General features: G+C 35.5%; 1 long non-coding RNA gene across 1 annotated transcript in view; it reads left to right on the top strand.

The window, feature by feature from the left end:
• Positions 1–4132, top strand: part of LOC122226394 — a 41640-nt gene extending 37508 nt beyond the window's left edge. Inside the window, exon 3 of the long non-coding RNA XR_006205608.1 lies at positions 3528–4132. This is a non-coding gene — a long non-coding RNA (uncharacterized LOC122226394). The remainder of the gene's footprint in view (positions 1–3527) is intronic.
• Positions 4133–26025: the final 21893 nt, after the last annotated feature.

Below are 26025 nucleotides of genomic sequence, written 5' to 3'. Positions count from 1 at the left end.
TGAATTACTGTCTAAACATCATGGTAGTAGGATTCCGGTGAAGTAACACACTTTCTAAAACAAATTTGTATATCAGATGTCAAACCGGAAATTCTGGTAATATTTTTTTAGTCTTCCAGAATTAAACTACAAATGAATTTCTGTTTCTGTCCCCAAATGTAAACACGTACCACTGATAGATTGCCTGATCTATATAGCATCAAAAAAAAATGTCTTTTTAAATGTAATACATAGTCGAACTTTCATGGGCATTGCCCATTCTTGGGAATACTAAGCAAAAATTCATTTCTCAAACTGTATAGGTGGTTCTTCTATTAATGTGGTGGCAACTAAGCAGTAAAAATACCAAAGTCTTTTCATAAAGGGCACACCTTCAACTTTTTTTAAAACTATCTACTTAGTGCCAGGTTTGTGCTAAGTGCTGAGGATAGATACATCTGTAATAGGCCAGAGTTCCTGCCCTCAAGGAGCCTACAGAATAGAATGAATACCTGAAAATAAGCAGGCAATTAGATTACAGATTGCCAAACACTATTCTAAGAGAAGTACTCTTGCTAGGGGAGAAATCGGATAGGACGCTGGTAGAAACCACTTGCAGGACCTGTTTAGCTCACCTTTCCCTGAAAGCTGCCTTCTATCTTTGCACCACAGCCCTGTCTGTACTATGTACCAAAAAGTCCAGCCACAGATGAGGTATTCCTGGACTGAGAGGTACATACCTGACCCAGGCTGGAACTCATCCCAAGAGAAATCTGATCAGTTAGCTGTGGCAGTTGAATAAGTACAGTTATGTAAAATCAGGGGTTGTTGGGGGTGGTTGTTGGAGGCTACATACAAGTAGAGAAAAGAAGGCTACTCTGCTGGGGTTGGAAGAAGAAATGGAACTCAATCCACTTGGGAAGAATCCTCTTCCAAGGGGCTCACCATTGTGGCTAGCAAGTTGGTGCTGGTTTTTGTTAGGAGGCCTTAGTTCCTCTCCACAGGACTAGTTGAGGAATGACAGCTGGTTCCCTCGATCCAAGAGGCCAAGGCAGAAGACGTAATACTTTTCATAACCTTGTCTCTGAAGCCACATACCAGTGTTTTCACTGTTATTTGTGACCAGCCATCCTGCTTAACTGGACTAAGACTTTAAAATGGTAATGTTGGAAATGGCGGCAGCAGCTAGTGCTGCCATTGAGAGGGGCAATATCAATCTTTCTCAAAGGGATAGGCAGGTATGTATAAGGAGGAAAGGGCAGAAGGAGACTAAATGGGCCGTCATATGCCTGTTAAGAACTACTTTGTGCTAAGTAGTGTCATGATGGGGATGCCACACACATTGGGTCAAAGGATCAGAGACACTGCTCTCCAAGGTATGAGAAGTTCCTGATACACTCTTAGCTTTTGTATAAATGTACGGATTTGGGGGAGAGGTTTTAAGGCAGACTGAACCCCTTTAGAGTAGTCCTAAATAGAATCCTAGTTCTAAAATGTCCTAAATTTCAGAGTTTAAGACTAAGGACTTAATCCTAAAATTTAGGGTTCTGGGGAATCCTATTATTTTCTGGGAGTAACATTGACTTTTTTGGATGGCTATCTTCTAGCATAATGGACACAGTGTTCCCATCTCTTCATATGTACAGTCTCTATGTTTTCAGAACAAAACCATAGGATATAATTTGATAATGGGCAGGGTATTTGAAATTAGAACTGTCATTGAAATCCCTACTTTCTCTTAGATATATAAACCAGTTCTTTTATGTTCCGTGTATATAGCAAAATAACTATGGAGGAGTATAAGCAATTAATAGAATTTCAGGGTTCTTGAGGATGAGTGGCTTCTAAAGAAGCTAACTACATTTTTTAGGTGTTCATAGATCAAAAAAAACCTCCCCAAACAAAAAACAACCCTTCAGGATAGGGTTGAATTTTGTGTTTTGTTTTAATATCACACATTTAAAGAAATATACAACATTATATTTTCATTACAATTCTCAGAGGTGAAAAACATAATGTAGTTAATTAAATAAAATAAATTCTCCTAAGAACCCCAGAGTCGATAGAGGTAAATGATCTCTAAGGACAGGAAAAAGAAAGAAAGAAAGACAAAGAAACAGAACAAAAGAACATTGCAGTGGGTTTTCTAAGTACATTGGAAATCAATTCAGATAACATCTGGGTACAAGAGAGGCTCTATGTAGTCTCAAACAGAAAATCAAAACAAAGGGCAGATATAAACTGTAAACTAGAACATGAAAGAGAATCAGATTTAGGGCACAATGTGACTATAGTGACCCCTGCTGGAGCCTTTTTTTTTTTTTTTTTTTTTTTTTTAACTGAAGAAGCCAAATCAGGGCTGTGTAAGGTTAAAAAGTTTTCATAGAATAATTGCATTTGGAAGCTAGGAGAGGCTTAGAGGATATGTAGCATTATCTCTTTAACTCATGACTGATGAAATAGACTTTGGTCCAGAGAGGTTAAACGACATGCTTTAGGTCACAGAATTGGGATTACCAGGAAATAGACATCTGCCGAGTTCTTGGGCCTGTTTACACAGATGGAGTTTTATGTCACAACAAATAAAAATGTCTATAACCCACAAAATGAAGAGGGCAAGCAAAACCTCAGGAACCTACACTGATTTTAAAATAAATTATACATTTGATTTGGTAAATGAGGACTCAACTTTACTAAAAAGAAAAATTTCTAATTGATATTAACATGACAGTTTTTTTTTCTTTCCTCTTTGGCCTGTCAGTTTATATAACTTCGTATCAGACTCAAGTTTATTTTTGGAGTGTTAAGTTGTTCTGTCCTCTACTAGGTCACCTGTGTTCCCCATCTCTGCTATTTTGATCTTTTTGAAATATTTCTTTGGGTTTGAGTATGCTTTTTATGTCCTTCCCATTTCTTTACCCCTAAGAAAACTCTTGATAATGTACTAAGAAAAAGGACAAAAGAAAAATAGCACAATGGTAGTGGTTCTTACACCAGGATTTTCTGGAAAGCCTGACTCTGATTCTTACCCTCTACTCAGTGCACTGGAGTCACCCATTCCAGCATACCCTTTGCTGCTTTAACTTTCTTCCATCAATCAACAGCTCTCTCCACTCCATAAATCAAGAGTTCCCCCAGGATATCATGACAATGGGATTTGTGCATTCATTCTCTTGTCACTCTACTAGAAGGTAAAATCCTGGTCCCTGCTTATACTCTTAGGCAGTTATGGAACCTTTGGCAAAGCCACTTTACTCCTTCTGCATTTCAATTGTGTCATCTTTAAAATGTATATAATCATATTAGCTATACTTCAAAGTGTTTCAGTGATAATAAAATAAAATATTTGAATGAGCTTTGAAAATGTAAAGAATTATGTGCAGGATATATTTGAGACATTATTTTTATTATTTCTTTGTAATTTATTTCCTCTACAACTATTCAAGCAGGTAGCCAGATTATTTTCTATTTCTTTACTTCTGGAATTTTTTTGCATGGAGAAATCTTCAGCTACTTGAGGTTAAAAATATTCTTCTTATCTTTTATAGAAAAGATTATATTAGGAGTTCTGGAGAAGGAAAGAAGAGGAGGGCGTCAAGTAAAGAGAACAAGATAGAATTAGAAGTTTGAAGACAGAACAAGATAGAAGTTTGTCCCAATATGACCAGATAGATTATAGAAGTTTGTTGATTTCATGACCAATGGGGACACAGTAGAGCCTACCCTGCACCTATGGAAGATGGCAAGGCCACAAGGTAGAAGACTTCATGATATATGTGTTAAAACCTGACTGTCCACTTTACGTGGCAGAGAGATAAACAGAAGTAGAGATCTACATTGATTCACAGATAAGTGGCTATTTGGACAAGGAGGCTAGAAAAAATAAGTCAGAGGCTTGAAGAAAACAGGACTGGTAGACTGGTTAAAAGGAGATCTGAAGAAGAGTTATATGGATGGGCTTCTCAGAGAGGGGAGAGTGAGGATATTGTGTCCCATATAAATGCTTAATAAAAGACATCCACTGACAAAAGATTTTCAATAATCAAGTAAACAATGTGACAAATCCTGTGGATATCAGTTAGCTGTCTTTCCCAGCCACCCTGGTGCTTGTATAATGGGCTCAGGAATATAGTGGTCCCGGCAACAGTGTGGGCTTAAGAACACAGACTTCACCACACCCTTCACCAAGCCTGATCTGGCTACTATCACTGATGAGTGCCTATCTCACCACCATCAGAGACTAAGTTTCTAAAATGGCACGAATCCCAGGATCTGCCAGCACCTGATGGCAGACGTATTACACTGAACCTATATTATCATAGAGGACAAGACACTTAACTTGGATATGGATTTGCCTTCTTTGCCTGTAGTGTTTCTGGTAGCACCACTATCCATGGATTTAGGGACTTCCTTGTTCACAGTCCTAGAATCCCATAATATATTGCTTTTGACTAAGAAATTCCATTTAAAGAATTAGAGTTGAAGACATAGGTCATGTCCATATGAAGAAGGTGGTTTGATAAAATGGTGGAATGCACTATTGACAACTCACTACATTGCCACAAGTGGGACTGGGAGCTGTCACACAAGTTTTACTATATTTCCTAAGCCGGCAACCCATATATAACGCTATTTCTTCCATAGCCATCATACTTAGCTCTAAGAACCAAAATGTAGAAGTAGTGGTGACTCCTTTATTGTAATTCCTATTGACGGAACTCATGCAACTTTTGTTTCCATCCCCACAATTTGTTCTTAGTTTCCAAAGGAAGAATACTCTCTCTAAGAAATACCAGAAGGGCTCCACTGAATGGGATTTGAGATGGCCACATTAGCCACTTTGGGTTCTTCATGCCACTGAACCAACAAGCAAAGGAGGGGGTTACTGCATTGGCTGGGGCAACTGATCCTAATTATAAAGTAGAAAAAGGGTTGGTACTACAAAGCAGAGAGGGAAGACTATGTCTGGAGGTCCAGGGATTCTCTGGGCAGCTCTTAATACTCCCACATTGATGATGAAAGCTATTAGAAGATTAGAGCAACCTAAGTCAAGCAAGAATCACTAACGGTTCAGATGTTTCAAGAATGAAAGTTTAGATCACTGTAACCGACTATCTCAGGTAATATTATAACAGGTTATCAAGCAAAAAGAAATATTATATCAGACAGAGGAAGAAATGTTACTTCTACTGACAGCAAACACTCAGTGAAATGTGGGGACTCAACATAGCTGGATCATTGGAACCTACCCAAATATTTCTATTTTGGGGATACCATGCTCCCAATCGGTGCTTAGAAAGTCTACATTGTAATGCATAAAGCTGTAAAATCAAATGTAGGTTTGATTTTTGGTACCTCAGACCCACTGATACAAGAAATAAGGCTTCTTCTTTTTTTTTTTAAGGTAGTCAAGGAAATTTTCTGATTCTCTGACAGTACCTTGAGCTAATAATATAAATCCCTGAATTTATCATTTTCTTTATGTAAGCTTTCCAGTATAATCAGAACAACTCCCAGGCCTCATAATTTCCACCATATTTTACACTGATAATCACTTAATTTCCCAAAGTCTTGTCATTAAAAGGCACCTGATTCTTAGAAACAATAGGTTACGTTTTGAGGAATATTTTGTCACTGCATGCATGGTATAGACTCCTGGTGTCCGTTTTTTCCACTAACAGTGAGGTCATTCCTGATTTCAGATCTAATCTTTGTATATATTAATGTCCACTATATGCTCATATTATATGATAGGTTTCTCGGGAAGAAGAGGGACACACATGAAGGAAAGCAGTGGCCCTCGACCTCAAGTATGTTGTGAACTTATAATCAATAGCTAAAAGAGTTCTGCCAACCTCCAGATAGCACACAGCATTCTTTGAGCTGCCTCATTCTCTTTTCATTAGATGACCAGTGGGCACTATATCTGTTAAGCTGAGTCAGAAAGGAAAGAAGATAATTCTTACAGCCCCAAGTAGTGCCACCATATTTCTCACAGAAACAGTGTTATAAATGATGGTTAAGCTTCCACACTAATTCCTTAAAGCCTATTTGACACAAAAGGTCACTGAAATACAGTCCTATTTGAATATAAAATACAGTACATTTCTGAAAAAATTATGAGTAGGCTCTACTTACATAACCAAGAAGTCTAATAATCATCCAGACATTGTTTCTATTACAAAATATACTTTGAGTCTAATCTGAGACATTACAAATATCCTTCCCTTTAGGTTTAAAGGGAACATAACTTCAACATAATAAAAGCCATATGGAAAAAAATCTCACAGCTAATATCATACTCAACAGTGAAAAGTTGAGAGCTTTCCCCCTAAGATCAGGAACAAGACATGGATACACACTCTCATCACTTTTATTCAACATAGTACTCGAAGTCCTAGCCACAGCAACCAGACAAGAAAAAGAAATAAAAGGCATATAAATTGGTATAGAAGAAGAAAAACTTTCACTATTTGCAAATGCTATAGTATACAGAAAACCCTAAAGATTCCACCAAAAAACTACTAGAACTGATAAGTGAATTCAGTAAAGTTGCAGGATAAAAAAAATCAACACACAGAAATGGGTTGCATTTCCATATACTAATAATGAAGTAGCAGAAAGAGAAATTTTAAAAGGTGGTGAAAGACCTGTACTCTGAAACTATAAAACGCTGATGAGAGAAATTGAAGATGACACAAATAAATGGATATTCCATGCTCATAGACTGGGAGAACAAATATTGTTATAATGTCCATAGTACCCAAAGCAGTCTATAGTCAATGCAATCTTCATCAAAATATCAACAACATTTTTTTACAGAACTAGAATAATCCTAAAATTTGTATGAAACCACAAAGACCCCAAGTTGCCAAAGCAATCTTGAAAAAGTAGAAAAAAACTGGAGATATCACAATCTCAGATTTCAAGATATACCACAAAGCTGTAGTAATCAAAACAGTATGCTAGTGGCACAAAAATAGACACAAAGATCACTGGAACAGAATAGAGAGCTCAGAAATAAACCCACATTTATAAGGTCAGTTAATCTATGACAAAGGAGATGAGAATATGCAATGGGAAAGAGACAGTCTTTAACAAAAGGCATTGGGAAAACTGGACAGCTACATGCAAAAGAATGAAACCGGACCACTTTCTTACATATTCAAAAATAAACTCAAAATGGATTAAAGACCTGAACATGAAACGTGAAACCATAAAAACCCTAAAAGAGAGTACAGGCAGTAATTTCTCTGACATTTGGCAATAGCAACATTTTTCTAGATATGTCTCCCAAGGAAAGGGAAACAAAAGTAAAAATAGACTACATCACAATATAAAGCTTCTGCACAGCCAAGGAAATAATCAATACAACTGAAAGACAACCTGCTGAATGAAAGAAGATATTTGCAAATGACATATCCAATAAATGGTTAGTATCCAAAATATATAAATAACTTATACAACTCAACACCAAAAACACAAATAATTCAATTATAAATTGGCAGAAAACATGAACAGACATTTCTGCAAAGAAGACATACAAATGGCCAACAGACACATGAAAAGATGCTCAATATCACTCTTCATCAGAGAAATGCAAATCAAAACCACTATGAGGTATCAACTCACACCTGTCAGAATAACTAAAATCAACAACACAAGAAACAAGTGTTGGTGAGAAGGTGGAGAAAAAGGAACCCTCGTTCAACTACATGGATGGATCTAAAAGGTATAATACTAAGTGAGATGAATCAGTCCGAGAAAGACAAACACCATATGATTTCACTGATGTGTGGAATTTAAGAAACAAATGAAAAAAGAAAAAAGCGAAACAACCAAAAAGCCCCAACTAGATTCTTAAATATGAAGAAACTGATGGTTACCAGAGGGAGGTGGGTGTGGTGTGGGGATGAGTGAACCAGGTGATGGGGATTAAAAATACACTGATGAGCACCATGTAATGTATAGACCTGTTGGATTACCGTATTGTATACCTGAAACTAATATAACACTGTATGTTAATTATACTAGAATTAAAAAAAATAATTTAAAATAATTAAAAAATAAATAAATAATTTAACTATAAAAAATAAATATCCTTTCCCTTCCCCTCTCACCTAGCATGCATATCCCATGCTGACATTCTGGCTAAGAGGGAATCATCCTCTCCTGGTCACCTCCCAGCGATGCCATGTGGTCTGGCAGGAAACGAAATCAGTCCTGAGTAGTTGTAAGAAGAGTCCTGGTGGTTTGGGAATGTTTGGCAGCGGGAGGCAGAAGATGGGTTTTCTGAGAATGGCTGAAGGACACGAGCGGTGCCAACACTAAGCAGTCCTGGGATGGCTTCGGGTGCCCTCAAGAGTGGTGCTGCTTCTTGTGATGCTGTCTCCGGAGCTGCCAGTCCCCAGCCCCAGCTTTAAGCTTCCAAAGTCTGCAGCCCAATGGGGACTTCTCCCCAGTCCTCCACAAAACAAGAGATTGCTATTGTACTCATCTCTGATGTACTCTGAAGTCTTTCCGGAATACTCTCCCCTTGCCATTTTAGTTTTTTTGGAAATTCTCACTCTCGCAGGCATCGCCCTTCTCTGTCTCTGCCAGTTTCATGTTAACAGCTATCAGCTTTTCTGAGTGAATTCCTGGCCCTTTTCCTCATCCCCACTCTCACTTGGTCTGTTTTATTGCAATTTGGCTCCTTTTATGAGCAGAATGGTCACTGTTGTTGTAAGATTTATAAAATCAATAAAGTCAGTGGCAGAAAGGAAAGAAAGAAAGAAGAAAGAAAGAAAGAAAGAAAAAGAAAGAGAAAGGAAGGAAGAAAAGAAAGGAAGGAAGAAGGAAGGAAGGAAGGAAGGAAGGAAGGAAGGAAGGAGGAAAGAAAGAGGTTGACTGGAAAAACCAAGGAGTTTTCCCAGGTCCCTTTCAATTCATTTTGTGCATGATGAACTTCAGGAGGAGAGCACGAAGGGCAGCATTCACTCCATTTATTCCAAGATGAGAATCCTCTTCTCAAGGACACCTTTTACATCTTTCACAATAAGTATTTTGCAGAATGCTAAGTAACTTGCCAAGGGCCAGTCAGTAAGACAGGGTCAAAGTTAAGGTTCAAAGTCAGGTCATTCTTACTCCAAAGCCCACATTGCTTCCTCTATATTCTTCAGAACTTTCTACAAAAATATAATCACTTCAAAAATAATCTATAAGTGGCATTTTCCACCATGATAAATGATAAATGAAACTGTGCCTTACCTCAAGCTTCCTATTCACTTTAACTTTTAAGAGCTGTGGTCTCAAGCCAGACAGCACGTTGTAATCACCTAGAAGCTTTAAATCACCTGGGCTCTACTCCAGACCATTAAACTAGACTCTCTGGAGGTGGGACTTTTTTTTTTCAAAGTTCCCCATTTGATTTCAAGGTACTCTAGGGTAGAGAACCACTGTGTAGTATGATAGAAAGAAAGTAGGCTTCCAAGTCTTAGGCCCAGGCTTGAAGTTGAGATCTGTAACTTGCTGGCTGTGACTGCTAACAAGGTATTCGATTGTTTTAAATGTTGCATAAAATAAAATTCATGAGGGTTAGAGAGAATGTATTTGAGCATCTCACATGATGTCTGGCATATGGTGGAACCATACTAAATGGTAGGATTAAGACTGGACACTGTTATAGAGGAGAGAGAGCAGGGTGGGAATTCGATAGATCTGGTTTCAAATTCTAGCACTGCCATTTTTAGTTTTAGGTATGTTGAATGTTCTGTGCCTTAGTTTCCTAATTTGTATAATAATTAAAATATTTCCTATGTTATAGAATTTCTGTGAGAATTAAATAAATTGTGAAACACCTGGCACATTTCTTCTGTTCTGTTATTTGTAACTGGACTATGCTAGTAAAACTGTACTAAAAACAAGCATAGAATGTTTCTAACATTTAGAAGTGTTCTATTTTAGACACAGAAATGTATAGGTTCTGTTTAGCACAATACATTCAGGTAACAGTATAGATTTTATTTTCTTAAGTTTATTTATTTATTTTGAGAGAGAGAGAGACAGAGACACAGAGAGAGAGACATAGCAGAGGAGGGACAGAGAGAGAGGGTGAGAGAGAATCCCAAGCAGGCTCCACACACAGCACAGAACCCAATGCGGGGCTCAAGCTCAATGACCATGAGATCATGACCTGAGCCAAAATCAAGTCAGTTGCTTAAATGACTGAGTCACCCAGGCATCCCTAGATTCTATTTATTCTGTACTATTTCCTACTCTACTATAAAATAAACATCACGATTTGGTGGTCAGTTATCATAAAGGGGCTTACTGAAGACAGGGCAAGTTGAACCTACTGGGTTATTGAACTATAACAGAAAAGCCAGCATCTGGATTCTTCCATCCTTGCTATGAGGATGAGCTATTGCCTGGACCTAACCCAAGTGCAGATCAAAGTGGCCCTGAACACAGGAGGAGTGGGGTTAGAATGTCACCACTGCCTTCATGAAACTGAGTCTAGGACAATCATTAGCTGCTCAGTGCTGTTAATACTGTTGTAGGAGGGGGTTGCAAACAAGATGAAATGTGTCAGCAGTGTTAAAACAAACATCTCTGCTCCATCTTGAGAGCAAAGTCTATAAATAGTAGATCTGAACATGGCTCACGAACCAGACCCTTGTGTAATTATCTGTCTTCACAGGATGTGCCTGGCACATAGGACTAAAGAACCTGGAACAGTGCCTGACATATACAAGGTACTCAATAAGTGTTCTGACCTGTGTCCTCTGCCTGGAACACTTCCCCAACTGGAACTAGATGTTAACATTTATTGGGTCTTACCAAGTGCCTGGCCCTGTACTAGGCACTTTATATAGAGATCATCTCATTCACCTGGCAAACTCTTGTCCATCCTTCAAGATCTAGCTCAAATGTCACCTATTCTGTTAAACCTTCTTGACTCCCTTAGGCAGAGTCCTCTGTGCTTTTGCACTGACAGCTCTTTGCTCAATCCTCAGAAGAACACTTACCACCTTCTACTTTAACATATCTGTTTACAAGTCTGTCTCCCCCACTGGAATGTAAGGTCATCAGGGGCATCATGTTTTTATTAATTTTTTTGTTACTGGAACTTAGCACAGCACCTGATAAAATTAATTTTCAAATCCCTCTGTGATTCTGCTGAGTAATAAATCACGCTGAATGCATTTGTTTAAAAAAACCTGCATCCGTGTAAACATAAAGACAGCTAATATTTTTATCCAACTGGGAAAGCAGCACAATTTTTGTATAACCTAGGGAGAATGCATTCTACATCATAGAATTTGAACTAGTGAAGAAGTGGGAATATCAGGACCTATTCATACATAACAGCTATGAGAATCAACACCTCACAACAAGTGCCTAATATGTCTCCACTAGAATCCACTTTGGGACTAAACGGGTATTCTAGGACATCTATATTACCTGTTAACCATATTCTGGCAGGAATTATATGCTGCAACAGAGAAAGAGAAACACAAAAGGATTTATACATAAACACAAACATACACACAAGGCTCACTTTTCACTGAAAAGTGAAATTTTAAATTATTATAAATGTTGAAATAACTTTTGCCTTATAGAGTTTTGTGAGGATTAAATGAGATAACGTGTATGAAGTTCCTGATATAGTGACTAATTTATTGCTAGTTGAAAAAATGGTAGCTATTTCATTATCCCACAACCAGGAAATACTCTATTATAACTTCCAGCTTTCTGACTCCTTTATTCCTACTGAATGATGTGGAGTGGGGAGCTTAGTGAGAAAAATTCTTTGACTCCCAGGTGTTTGACATGAACAAGTGGTTGAATGGCGGTGTCATTTACTGAAATGGGGAAGGCTGTGTGGGGGAAAGAATTGGTAAGTCAGGCCTTCTGCTTTGGCCATGTTGAATTGGAAATTCCTATTAACTATCCAACAGAGATGTAAAGTAGACTGTTGAATATAAGTCTGGAGCAAACACCAGCAAATATTTGATATTAAAAGTCATGGGGTTGGATTTCTATGAAGAAAACATACGTGTATTGAATATAACTTTTCTTTTTTCATAGTTATAAAATCTATTCTGTTCTAAAATTTGCTTTCTCCACTTAGTATATTATAGTCATCTTTCCATGTCAGTATATACATATAGATCTGCTTAGAGATACTGTAACTTATTTATTTTAAATTATTAGACAGGTACATTATTTCTAACTTTTCAACATTATAAACTCTACAAATATTTTTTAGTTTGTGAAGTTAATCTGAGGTCAAATCCAAGAAAATGGAATTGCTGGGTCAAAGGGGAATAACATATTTAAAAATTTGAAAGAGAGTGCCAAATTGTCCTGCAGTGTGGGTAAAAATTAAAATTTACACTCCCACTGTTAAAAACTGAGAACAAACTGAGGGTTGATGGGGGGTGGGAGGGAGGGCAGGGTGGGTGATGGGTATTGAGGAGGGCACCTTTTGGGATGAGCACTGGGTGTTGTATGGAAACCAATTTGACAGTAAATTTCATATATTAAAAAAAAAAAAAATTTACACTCCCACCAAGAGGAAAGGAAGAGGCTATTTTCCTGTGTTCATCCTAATACTTGAATGAGAAATGGTATTTCACTGGTATTTTAATTATATTTTTACTTAGGAGTGAGGTTGAATACTTTTTATAGGTTTACTAGAACTTAGTATTTATGTTTTGCCATTTTTCTATTGGCTTAACTTTTTCTTATTCTTAAGGGTCCTGGATTGAAGGTAAGAAGAAATTTAGCCCTTTTCCTGTCATCGTTGTTTCATTTTTCCCTTTGTTATATTTGTCTTCTAAGGGGACTACTAACTCAAGCACATTTGGTTTTCTGGTACTGTATTTGCCTTCCTGCTGTAACAATGAGGCACATTTTGGATCACAAGGCAGAGAAGGGGAAGAGAGTACAATAATCTTGCTAAGTTGAGGAAACAGAAATTGGAGAGGCTGAGCATATTGTGGGGCAGAGTTCCAGAAAGGAGGGAGCTATGCAAAGAAAGACTCCAGAAGTCTGCACAGGGGTTCCCTTAAATCTAAAATCGGTTATAAGTTAACAGAGTGAAGCTTCAAGGGCCAGGGGAACCATAAGTTGAACATTCTTCAGCATCACAAAGAACTCTAAGTTTTGACCAGCCAGAGTAGAAAGACTTGTTGGATATTCAGGGCATTAAATGACCTTAGAAAAGTCATACTTCAGTAATCGGACAAAACTAGGCCTGGAATAAAGGCTACTGTAGATGCACACCAGCAAAGCTTGAAAGTCAAAACATCCAGCTATCTCCAAGTAACTTAATGGCTTGTTTAAACCAACTTCAACACTCTAAAGGAAGAAAACAAAATTCAAAAATTTTGCAATATAACATTTACAATTCCTTACACCCAATTAAAATTGACCAGATATACAAATGAGAGAAAAAAATGTGACTCATAACCAGGAGAAAAAAACAGTCAACAGACACACACACACAAAAGACATAGGTAATGGAATCTGCAGACAAGAATTTTAAAACAGTCATTAAATATGCTCAAAGTTCTCAAAAAAACACAATAAGGGAAGTAAAGAAAGATATATTAAAGAACCAAATGGATTTTCTAGGAATGAAATACAATGTCTGAAATGAAAATTTCACTTGATGAGACTAATAGGTGATTAGACACTGCAGAAAAAAAAAAATCAATGAACCAGAAGAATAGTCATGGAAGCTATCAAAACTGAAGCACAGAGAGAAGAAGAGAACCAAAAATAATACAAATAGAAGCTCTGTGACCTGTAGGACAACATCAAGTTGTCTAATTAATTTATGTGCAATTAAAGTCCCAGAATGGGATGGGAAAGAAAAAAGTATTTGAATAAATAATGGCTAAATTTTTCCAAATTTGATGAAAACTATAAACTCCCAAATCCAGAAAAGCCAATGAAGCCAACAAAGAAAACCACATCAAGGCATATTATAATGAAGTGGATGAAAACCAATGATAAAGAAAATAATCTTAAAAGTAGTCAAAGAAAAAGACAAATTGTACAAGAGCAATGACATGAATTACTACTAATTTCTTGTGGGAAACAATGTTACCTAGAGGACAATGAAATGGCATTGTTAAAATGCTTAAAGGAAAATTTTGTTAATAGAAAATTCTACATCCAGTGAAAATATTCCTCAAAAATAAAAGTAAAATAATGCCTTTTTCAGACAAACAGAAGCTGAGCTGACTTGTCACCAACAATCCTGAAGTAAAAGAAATGTTCAAGAATATTTTCTTAGGGTTAAGGAAAATAATTTCATATAGAAACTTCAGTTGACTCCAGTAGTTCTCAACTGGTGACAGTTTTATCTTTCAACTGGTAACAATTTCATCTCCCAGGGAACTTGTGGCAATGTCTGGAGACATTTGTTTGTTGGCAAAAAAATTGTTTTCAGGTTGGCATGACCTGGGGGAGAGTTGTTATTGCATCTAATAGTAGAGCCAGTGATGTTGTTAAAGATCCTACAGTGTATAGGACAGTCACAGTAAAGAATTATCCAGTCCAAAGTGTCAATAGTGCTAAGGTTGAGAAATCCTGGTCTACACAACAAAATGAGGAACATCGAAAATGATAAATATATGCATAAGTATAAAAACTTTTTCTAGGAAATTGACTAAGGCAAAAAATAATAATGAATGTATTAGGAGATTTATAATGTAGGTATGACAGCAACCACACAAAGGATGGGAGAGGAGAAATGGAAGTATATTGTTATGAGGTTCTTACATTATACATGAAGCAATAAGATATTATTTAAAAGTAGACTGTGATAAATTAAAGATGCATATTATAAACTCTAGAGCAACCACTACATACATAAAACAATCAGGCATTGTGAATAAATCAATAATGGAGATAAAATTAATCACTAAAAAATAATCTGAAAGAAGATAGAAAGAGAAAAACAAACAAAAAAACCCAGGTGGGACAAATAGAAAACAAAAGCAACATGCTAGACTTAAACTGAGCCATACAGATAACTGCACTAAATGTAAATAATCTAAATACTCTAATTAGAAGGCAAATGTTGTAAGACTGAATTAAAAAAAGGAAAACTCAATGAATATGTGGTCCTCAAGAAACACACTTTAAAAATAAAGGCACAGGGGCGCCTGGGTGGCTCAGTCGGTTGAGCCGCCGACTTCGGCTCAGGTCATGATCTCGCGGTCCGTGAGTTCAAGCCCCGCGTCCGGCTCTGTGCTGACAGCTCAGAGCCTGGAGCCTGTTTCAGATTCTGTGTCTCCCTCTCTCTGACCCTCCCCCGTTCATGCTCTGTCTCTCTCTCTGTCTCAAAAATAAATAAACATTAAAAAAAAAATTTAAAAATAAAGGCACAAATAAAATTACTACATGATTCCACAATTCCATTACTGGGTAATTTACCCAAAGAAGACAAAAATACAAATTTGAAAAGATATATGCACTCTATATTTATTGTAGCATTATTTATAATAGTCAAATTATGGAAGAAACTCAAGTTTCATCAATAGATGAATGGATAAAGGAGATGTGGTATATATATACAATGGAATATTACTCAGCCATATAAACAAATGAAATCCTGCCATTTGCAACAGCATGGATGGGAGAGTATAATGATAAGTGAAATAAGTCAGAGAAAAACACATAGCATATGATTTTACTCATATGTGTAATTTAGGAAACAAGACAAAGCAAAATACAAACTAAAAAACAGACTCTTAACTATAGAGAACAAACAGATAGTTACCAGAGGGGAGGTGGATGGGGGGATAGGTGAACGGGATTAAGAGTACACTTATTATGAAGAGCACTGAGTAATGTGTAAAATTGTTGAATCACTATATTGTACACCTGAAGCTAATATAACACTGTATGTTAACTATACTGGAATTAAAATTTTTCAAAACAAAAATAAACATTCAGACACAGATAGGTTGAAAGTAATTGGCTGGGAAAAGAAATTAGTGCAAACACTAATCTTAAGAAAAATGGAGTAGCTATATCAATATCAGACAAAGCAGAATCCAAGACAAGGAATACTACCAGAGATAAAGAGGAACATTGCAAAATGATAAAAGAGTCAAATTCATCAAGAAAGATTAGAACTGTAAATATGAATGCATCCAATTATGCAGCTTCAAAATACATGAAGCAAAAACTGACAGAAATGAACAGAGAAATGGTCAGATCCAACATTTTAGAGCTGGAGACTTCAATACTCCTCTCTCAGTAACTGATAGAACAAGTAGATAGAAATAAGTAAGGATGGGATGCCTGGGTGGTTCAGTCAGTTAGCCAACTGACTTGATTTTGGCTCAGGTCATGATCCCACAGTTGTGAGATCCACCCCCACCCCCCCAACCCCCACCACCACATTGGGCTCCACACTGGGCGTGGAATCTGCTTGGGATTCTCTCTCTCTGTTTATCTTTCTCTCCCTCTGTCCCTCCCCCACTCGTGCATGTGCTCTTCTCACACTCTCCCTCTCTCTCAAAAAAAAAAAAAAAAGAAAGAAGGATATATAAAACTTAATCATATTTTACCTAATAGACATTTTTTGAATCCTACAGGCAACAATAAAAGGATACATATTCTTTTCAAGCGCTCATGAAATACCCACCAAGATAGACCGTCTGCTGGGTCATAATACCAGCTTCAATACATGAAAAAGGATTGAAATCATATAGAGTATGTTCTCGGATCAGAACAGAATTAAACTAGAAATTGGTAACAAAAGTATATCTAGAAAATCTCTAAATATCTGGAAATATCTAAACAACATACTTGTAATTAACCATTAGGTGAAAGAACTAACCACAAGAAAAATTAGAAAATATTTTATGTTGGGTACCTGGGTGGCTCAGTTGGTTAAGTGTCCGACTCTTCATTTTGGCTCAGGTCATGATTTCTTAGTTCGTGGGTTTTAGCACTGTAAGGGGCTCTGAGTGGACAGTGGGGAGCTTGGTTAGGATTCACTCTTTCTCTGCCCCTCCCTCTCTTGCTCTCTCTCTCTCTCAAAATAAATAAATAAACTTAAAAAAAAAGGAAAATATTTTGTACTGTGCATGACTTTTTTTAGAGGTTTTCTTTGCCATGCTAAAATGAAAAACTTTTACTGAGGCACATTTATCAAGCTACAATAGAAAAAATTGATAAATGTGACTAGTGAATTTTAAATTTCCATCATGGCAAAGAAAACCTTAAACAAATTCATGTGCATATATATGCTTAGACCGTAAGGCACCACTTCAAAATTTACATAATGGTATACAAAAAGCACTCACATTTTTCTTTTCATACTTTTCTAGTTTCATTTTTGAGATTTAAATTTTTGACTTATATGAAATTGTCCCTGCTTTTATGGAGCTTACAGCCAGGGGTCCATGTGACTCTTGGTCTGTCTCAATACTAATACATAATGCATCTTTTTAGTGGCCTAACTTAAAAATGACCCTAGCTTGGTTCTATTTTTCACTCCTTTTTTTTCGGTGTCACTTCTCTACCTTTTTATTTTCTGTCAATAACATGCTATTTTAAATGACCAGTTCTTAAAATGTTTTCATATCCATGAATGTTATTCCCCTCTCATTTCTCTGCCTTTGAAAAACTTACCTAGCTATTCTGAAGTACTTCTTATGTTTAAAAACTGACTGCTATTTTAAGTGGAAATTACACTGCATTTGTAGATTGAAGAGAATGGGATTTATACAACATTGAGTCTTCCTATCCATGAATAGGATGTGTTGTTCCATTTATTATGATTTTTAATATTTTCTTCATATGGAGCAGCAGTTTTTTCTTTGTATTTTACAATCACTTGGATGGAAAAATACAGATGTTTAGGCCCTACCCCCAAAGGCTTAATTGGCTTGGTGGCGAGCACACAGGCGAATACACAGGCGTTGTGTATTTAGTACACACAGGCGTTGTGTATTTAGTAAGAGCTTCACCCCAGTCAGGGTTAAGAACTACTAATGCAGAGCCCACACACCTCTAGCTGAGTTCTCCTTAGGTGTTTTTTTATCTGGTTTGGTTTAATTTTGGCTATTATTTTGAATGACATCTTTTTTTTGTTCATTACATTTTCTTGTTATTTACTTTTGGCATAGAGAAAATCTGTGATTTCAGACTATATTAATTTTGTAACATGCCATCTTACTAAATATATATATATATATTTTTTTTTTCAGTTGATTCTTTAGATTTTTTTTTACAGGCATTAAATTATACCATCTGTAATATTGTCTTTTATTGTCCTCTATCTGTGGCTCTTTTTTCCCCCTATATTTGCACCCCTTATCCTACTATCTTGTCTATTTTTCATGGCTAGTAATGCCATAAAAATGACAAGTAATAGTTATAATTATATATATATGAAGTTATGAAGAAAATTTATGATTATATATGAATATATAATTCATATATTTCCAATTTTAATGAAATATGCATAGTGTTTTATCATTAAACATAATACTGATTTATCACTTTAACAAGCTCTCCAACTCCTCATATTTTACTGAAGGTTTTTAAATAAAGACTGATCCTAATTAAAGGACTTCTGTCATGTGCCTTACAGGAATCTATTAAGACAATCATGTTCCCACCTCCTTTTACCTATTAATATGTTGAAAGATATTAATAATTTCAGATATTGAACCATGTCTGCACTGCTGGAATGACTGGGCTTGGCTACAGTATGCTGTTCTTTCAATGTGCTGCAGAATTGTACTTGCTAATATTTAATTTAAAATTTTGTGTCAATATTCTTTTCTTATTATCATTGCCAGGTGTTAGCATCAGTACTATGGGAGCTTAAATTTTTTTGTAAGCTTTCTGTCCATTTATTTTCATTCTTTAATTTACTAAAATTCTAGAAAAGTTAGCTTTCAGAGTGTTTTGCTTGTGACTCACAATAAGAAATGCAGCTTTAAAAGGAAACCTGGTATAAATATATACATTGAACCAAAAGTTTCACCTAATAATACTTGCCTTCACTATGAGAATACACTTTATATTGTTATATTTCAGTAAAAAAAAATGTTCACCTCAAAACACTATTTTGAAAAATACTATCTGTCCTTTGAAGATTTGCAAGAATTATCTATAAACTGGCACATTTCAGAAACTAGTTCTCTGGTAATTATTCCATGTTCTTTCTTTGTTGTGTTTTTCTCTAGAAAATCTTTATCATCTTAATTTCACACAGGTCTTTAAATTTATTTGTATAATACTTCTGCAGTATACTCTTAATTCTTTAATTATCTCACAGTGTCTATAAATCTTTCCTTTTTAATTTAGAATATTTGTGCCTTATTTGTTTTGATGAGCTTAGCTAGTGTATTATGGCTTTTTTTTTCCGCAAGAAAACAGGTCATAGTATTAATTCTACTGCTTTGCTCTTTCCAACTCAATTTTAGTTTTTCTTCTGCTTTTTAAGGTTTAATTTATAGTTTATTTTGTTGCTTTGGGGATTTTTTTTATTTTTTTTAAATTTTTATTTTTATTTTTTTTATTAAGTAGTCTTCACGCCCAGGGTAGAGTCCAACATGGGGTTTGAATTCATGACCCTGATATCATGACCTGAGCTGAGATCAAGAGTCAGACACTTAACTGACTGAGCCACCCAGGTGCCCTTGTAGTTCATTTTCTAATTTTTTTGAGTTAAATAGTTTGCTATCCTCATGTTTTTTAGTTTAGCAATACATGTTTACAGCTATTAATATCTGCTAAACACACTGATAGTTATATCCTATAGGTCTTGGTATATAATGTTTTAATTATTATTTTCTACATAGTGTTTTAATTATTATTTTGTACACATTCTGCAATATCAGCTTTACTTCCAATTTGTACCCAAAATTCTTTTAAATAACTTTTGTATTTTCAAGTAGTGGAGACATTGAATTTTATTTTGGTTATTCATTTTTGCTTAATTACACTGTTATCAGAGAATGTGGTCTAGATTATTTTTAATTTTGGGAATTTATTGAGAAGTTTTTTGGGTAGAAGCCAATATATTTAGTCAATTTGGTAAATGTTTCATGAGTTTTTTAAAATAAGATTATCAGTTAACAGGATATCTATTTCATCTATTCCATTAACCACATTTATTTCATCAACCTTATTGACTTTGTTGCTCAGGTATATTCTTACTAACTTTTGACAGCTTGATCCATGAAGTGAATTAAAGTAGGCTGCTACTATTTCATGTCTGATCATTTTTCCTTGTATTTCTGCAGTTTTTCTTTATTTTTGTTATTATATTGTTCAGTGATTGAATATATATGAAAGGTATATCCTTTCTGTAAATCCTTTGTCATCATAAAATTTCCCTATTTGTCCTGTCTTACACTTTCTGCCTTAAATTTAGTTTATCTGTGATTAATATCATGACCCCAGTTTTCTTTTTGTTAACATTTACCTGGCATGTTTCCCCCCCACATTTTTCTTTGTAGCTTTTTTTTTTTAGTCATTTTGCTTTAGATATTCCCCTTGTGTACATCATATACAGCTGACTCTTGAACAACACAGGTTGTGTTGTGCAGGTCCATTTATACACAGGTTTTTTTTCAGTAAATACAGTACAGTACTGTAAATATATTTTCTCTTATGAGTTCCTTAACATTTTCTTTTTTCTAGCTTACTTTACTGTATATGTAATACATTATTTTTATTTAATAACATACAGAATATGCATTAATTAGCACGTATGTTATTGGCAAGGCTTCTGGTCAACAGTAGGCTATTAGTTAAGTTTTGGAGAAGTCAAAAGTTATATGCAGATTTTCGACTGCATGGGGGTTGGGGCCTCTAACACCTATATTATTCAAGAGTCAACAGTATACTCATCTCTCACTTTACAAAATTTCAATTAATAAATTTTCAGTTTTGCAAAGATTTCTAATACAAATTAACATTAATGATATACATATTGTTAGGTACAACTGATATTATTATTACATGTTGACAGTGATTTTAACATTGAATATTTACTAAGTGCTTACTCGGCACCAGGCACTGTTCTTGGCACTTCATCTCATTTAGGCCTCACAATGTGACCTATATTTCCATTTTGCAGAAAAGGAAATGAAGGTCACTTAATTTGGTCAAAGTCAGAGAGCTCATAGAGACTGTTTAGGGAAGAGTATTTATTTATTCACATGTTTTGGAAAGGGGAGGTTTTATAATCTTGTTTCCAGTCTCTCATTTGTCCACCACCCTCCAGCCTGCCTCCCATGTACATAAATTGTTCCGGCTATACCCAAGAAACTGTTGGTTTGTCCTACAGTCCATACTCCATTCCATGATTTCACATTTGCTGAGTGCTGTTTTATAACTATTATCCACTGAAATGGGGCAATGTTTTCTATAAATATACTCAGTGCCTACCCACAACCAAACACTAGGTATTCCGCAAATATTTGATGAAATGAAATGCTAAGTAGAGCCTTTCCCACATTTTTTCAAGTATTTACATTTCACCTGTTCTCTTATCAGATTTCTCATCTGAGTTTGAGTGCAGATGAAAAATATTAGATTTCTTCATACTGAAAACCAGGGTACAAAATTTGAATTATGGTAGATTTAAATTCAATGTGCCATGTAAAAATGTCCAATATTTAACACAGATTTCGAATTTCAATAATAGTAAAGCATTAGCTTTACTTACAGATTTTATTTAATACATTTCTGTATGTTACAAAAAAGAGAGAATATATATAAAACTGAATTCAAGGTTTAAGTCCTTAGACCTTAGAAAAATTGGTAGTACAAGCGATGTAGTTCTTAGAGTTCCCAGCAGGGGCCAGAATGTTCATGTTAAATCTAATTAAATGAAATGTTTTTCCTATAATTAAAGGTGGTATGTTTTTTTAAACTAATAAAAAAAGGTCAGAGCTCTCTATGGTTAAAATTACTAGAAACTACTGACTTATTCATTTGAAATTTCCAGAATGCAAGTACATAATTCAAAATATTGAAAAATGAGTTTAACAGAAAGGGTGACATTCTATAACAAAAGGCTGACCCCCAATATCTAAGCAAATGGGCAATCAAAGTATGTTTAGTCAGTAGACACTAAAACTCCTATACTAATTGCCAAATGCAGGTCATTGGGTCTTTCAGTTGCCAAGCCAGACTATGGACTGGTTCCAAGAACAAAGGGCACCACTGTGGCATTGACCCAGGAAATTGAGCACTGACCTTATTTGTTAATTTTAGAACATTAAAAAAAAAATCTTAACTCAATATAAAAGAAATACTTGGTGCTTCAAAAGTACTTCAATGCAAATTACCTTTGTAAATCAAACAAGCTTTTTAAAATTTCATAATTTAAGTTATGCAACCTTTCTCTGGGCCTCAGTTTCTCCATGTGCTCACAAGTAGATTAGACATAACAATCTTAAAATTCTTTTATTTTTAAAATTCAGAGTTTTTTTTCCCCTAGGCAAAAAGCATCATTTTCCCCCCCTTGTTTCCAATTCTTGGCATAGTACCTATCATAAACCAGGTACTAATAAGTGTTTAATGAACAAGTAAATGAAAACATGACCAAATGGATATTATTTTTTGAAGAGTTCTTTCTAGGAATTTACAAAAGAATTTGGAAACGGAATGCTTCTGGAAGCCAATACTCTATGAATTATAAAAAACAATGCTGCAGGCAATTCCAAAAAAAGAAGAAAACATTTTCTGAATACTCTTGGAAGGAACTGAACTCTTCTAAGGCTATCATTACTGCCAAGCCACTAATTGAGTTCAAAGGGAGTTATTTTTTTAAAAAAGCATTTTAAGATTTTACATTTTAAAACCCAAATCTAAAAAAAGTTAAAATATTTCTTTTTATTTCCAGAAAAACACTCTTTATTGAGACTACTATGGTTTCCAAAGGCCCCCAAAACAAGACCCTGAAAACTGCAAGATTTTCTCTTGGGAAGTGGTTCTTTACCAGAAAGCTTAACTCAATAATAAGGGTAAAGATTTTAAAACAAAAGATATGCCTTTGCCAATTCAATCTATATTGTTATCTGCTCTGGAAACCCTGTGCTTGTTCTAAAGTAAATCAAAATATTAGGAAGGAAATCGGTCATCAAAAATAATGAATATTAACTTCTTATTATACTTATTATATTTCTCACTTGTAAATTTTAAAAATTTGACTTCATTAAATTTTGGGAAAGAAAATGTATAGGTGCAGGCAGAAGTTTGTGCCTTCTTAATCCAGGATGACGGGCAATGTGTGGAAGTGTAGGCTGAAAGTGAGGGTGTGGCTGGAGCAAATTAGAGAGCCCAACTAAAGACTGGTATAACTTGCAATCAGGCAGTCTGAAACATTCGACATGCTGTCTCACTGCATATACATTCAACATACACAAAAAAGAAAAAAATTTTTTTTAAATATTTATTTATTTCTGAGACAGAGAGAGACAGAGCATGAGCAGGGGAGGGGCAGAGAGAGAGAGAGAGGGAGACACAGAATCTGAAGCAGGCTCCAGGCTCTGAGCTGTCAGCAGAGAGCCCGACGCGGGGCTCGAACTCACAGACTGCGAGATCATGACCTGAGCTGAAGTCGGATGCTCAACCAACTGAGCCACCCAGTCTAAATTTTCTAAAAAGAAAATTTAGCTCCAGCAAAAAGAGATAAATTAGTGAATTACAGACTTTTTCCAAACTAAGCCACTGTCTTTGGGCAAAGAACTGAAGTAGCTATGCTTATTTACTATGGATAAAATAAGGAAATTATTTGAGCCAGGTTCTCAAACTTGAATAATGTAAAGATACCTTTCAAAAAAAATTTTTTTAAAGAATTCCCATGAGTAAAAGGTAACCCTTATCACTCTAGGTGGTACTTGAAGTCAGCTTGATTATAGCAAAAACAAAACAAAACAAAACAAACAAAAAAACAAAACCCTCACCTGTAAACACCGTGTTTGCAGACAGGGTAGAAAATGAAGACATTGAAGCAGTAATCAGATGTAAGGTGGTTATCTGGATGATCTAGAAAATGCATAAAGAGCTAAGTTTTATGAAATTACTTATGGAACTCACAGACACCCCTGGGAGCTAAGGAACTTTATTTAAGAGGGCATTCTGGGAAATAGGTTGACCTCTGGCCCACCTTGGCTGTTCACTCAAAGAGCTATGCCATCCTGGGTAAACTGAGGTGATAAACTCTATCCCAGTTTTGGAGGAAAGCTCCTTCTTTCTCGTATGAAAAGAAAGCAGGGAGAGAAGGATCACTGAGAAACTTAGTACTTTACAGAAAAGAATATGAAGGAGAAGTGAAGACTATGGCACATATAATCAGTTCTCAGTTCTCTGCATTGGGTCAAGGTAAAAAAGATTGTTCTACCTTTGCCTTGCTTAAACACACACACACAGACATACACACTGCTCTTTTGAGATTTCTTTTCTCTTCTCTGGCTACCTTTGATACTCCTGAAAATCAATTTGACCTAAATATGACCTATGTTGGGTGGGAGCTCTCGTCTTAAGGTCTTAAATAGTGGTGTCATGGCCACTCCCTAGCAAGGTCCCCATTAAGAGCCACATGATGTCTAAGGGTAGTCATAATTATTAAATGCAAAAGCTCCACTGGGACGTTCAAAGTGCTCATTGCTCTACCAGAGAACTACTAGAGGTGGCAAAGACAACAGGGACCTGTAACACCAGTCTCCCTACCAGTTTGCAGAGGAGGGACCCCAGGAAAAATGCTACAGACCATCATCAGCGCAAACTAAAAACATAACTAGAGTCACTTAGAAAAGCTATAAATAACTAATTCTACCATTGGAAAATTAGTAAGTTGATGTTTCTTGTATTTAAGGAAACATTCATTCATTTATTAGTTTAATTATTAAGTGAATACCCTTTTGCCAACATAATTATGTGCTGGCTGTTGAACCAAGAGCTGAAGACACAAAAATGAACACAATAATTCCCAGCCTTTAAAGAGCTCAAAGTCTGTTTGGAGTTGCAGGAAGACAAGTAAGGGGGAAAAAGCAAGCAATTTAGAATTTTAATAATAAAGGCATGCACAACCTATACAATGTTAGCACTAACTCTTTGAGTATAGCATCTTTTTTTCAATGGAAAAAATGAGAAAGCTAAATTATAACTCTATTCTCTGTATTTCAAATCTCTAATAAATAAATTAGAGTTCCTACTTTGGAAAGGAAAGAGAGCAGAAATCACATTTTGAAGTTTTTTTTTTTTTTTTTTTTTTTTTTTTTGAGTTAATTCTACCTCTAAAGTAGGGTAGAATGCAGAAACTTTACTATCTGGGACATTATTATGAAGCATTGCCATAATATGGATGTTATTATCTCAAGACTGAACTGAAGACCATATACAAAAATTCCTCACGACCACAGATTTCAGTCAATACCCTAGAATTGACAAATGTGAAAATGTTCTCTCGATATACTGTAAGTTGGTAGTTGGTGATTATAGTAGAGTAATATTTATATTTCTGCTCTTGGCTACAATTATGTGTCAGTAAATAAATACACAATGTTTAAAAATTCCCATATTTGATTTCTCATTAAACGCAAAGCTACGGGTACTAGGAAGAGGGTATTCAAGTTACAGGGAAACAATATTTAATTGAAGTATAAACATTATCACTTGGGGCATGGTTCTCAAAGTGTGGTCTGGGAATCTCTGGAGTGGAGACCCTTTCAGAGAGTCTCTGAAATAAAAGCTATTTTCATAATGATGCTAAGATGTGTTTTTACTACTCTTATTTTTTTCTTTTGTGTACAGTGGGGTTTTCCAGAGGCTCCATGACATGTGACAACATCATCACTGTCAGCAAATACAATATATACTTGTGAATGCTTATATTCTAAAATTTCTCATTTTTAATTTTGTGATACGTTAAATATTGTTAACTATGACCAATATAAACAAAACCTTTTGAGGATTGTTTATAATATTTAAGAGTATAAAAGAATCCTGAGACCAAAAAGTTTAAGATTTACTACCTTAGAGGATAAACCTCAGCTGAAGGGG

Source organism: Panthera leo, chromosome C1 (genome assembly GCF_018350215.1).
Source record: "Panthera leo isolate Ple1 chromosome C1, P.leo_Ple1_pat1.1, whole genome shotgun sequence".
NCBI classification, from domain to species: Eukaryota; Metazoa; Chordata; class Mammalia; order Carnivora; family Felidae; genus Panthera; species Panthera leo.
This window is presented reverse-complemented; position numbering and strand designations above follow the sequence as displayed.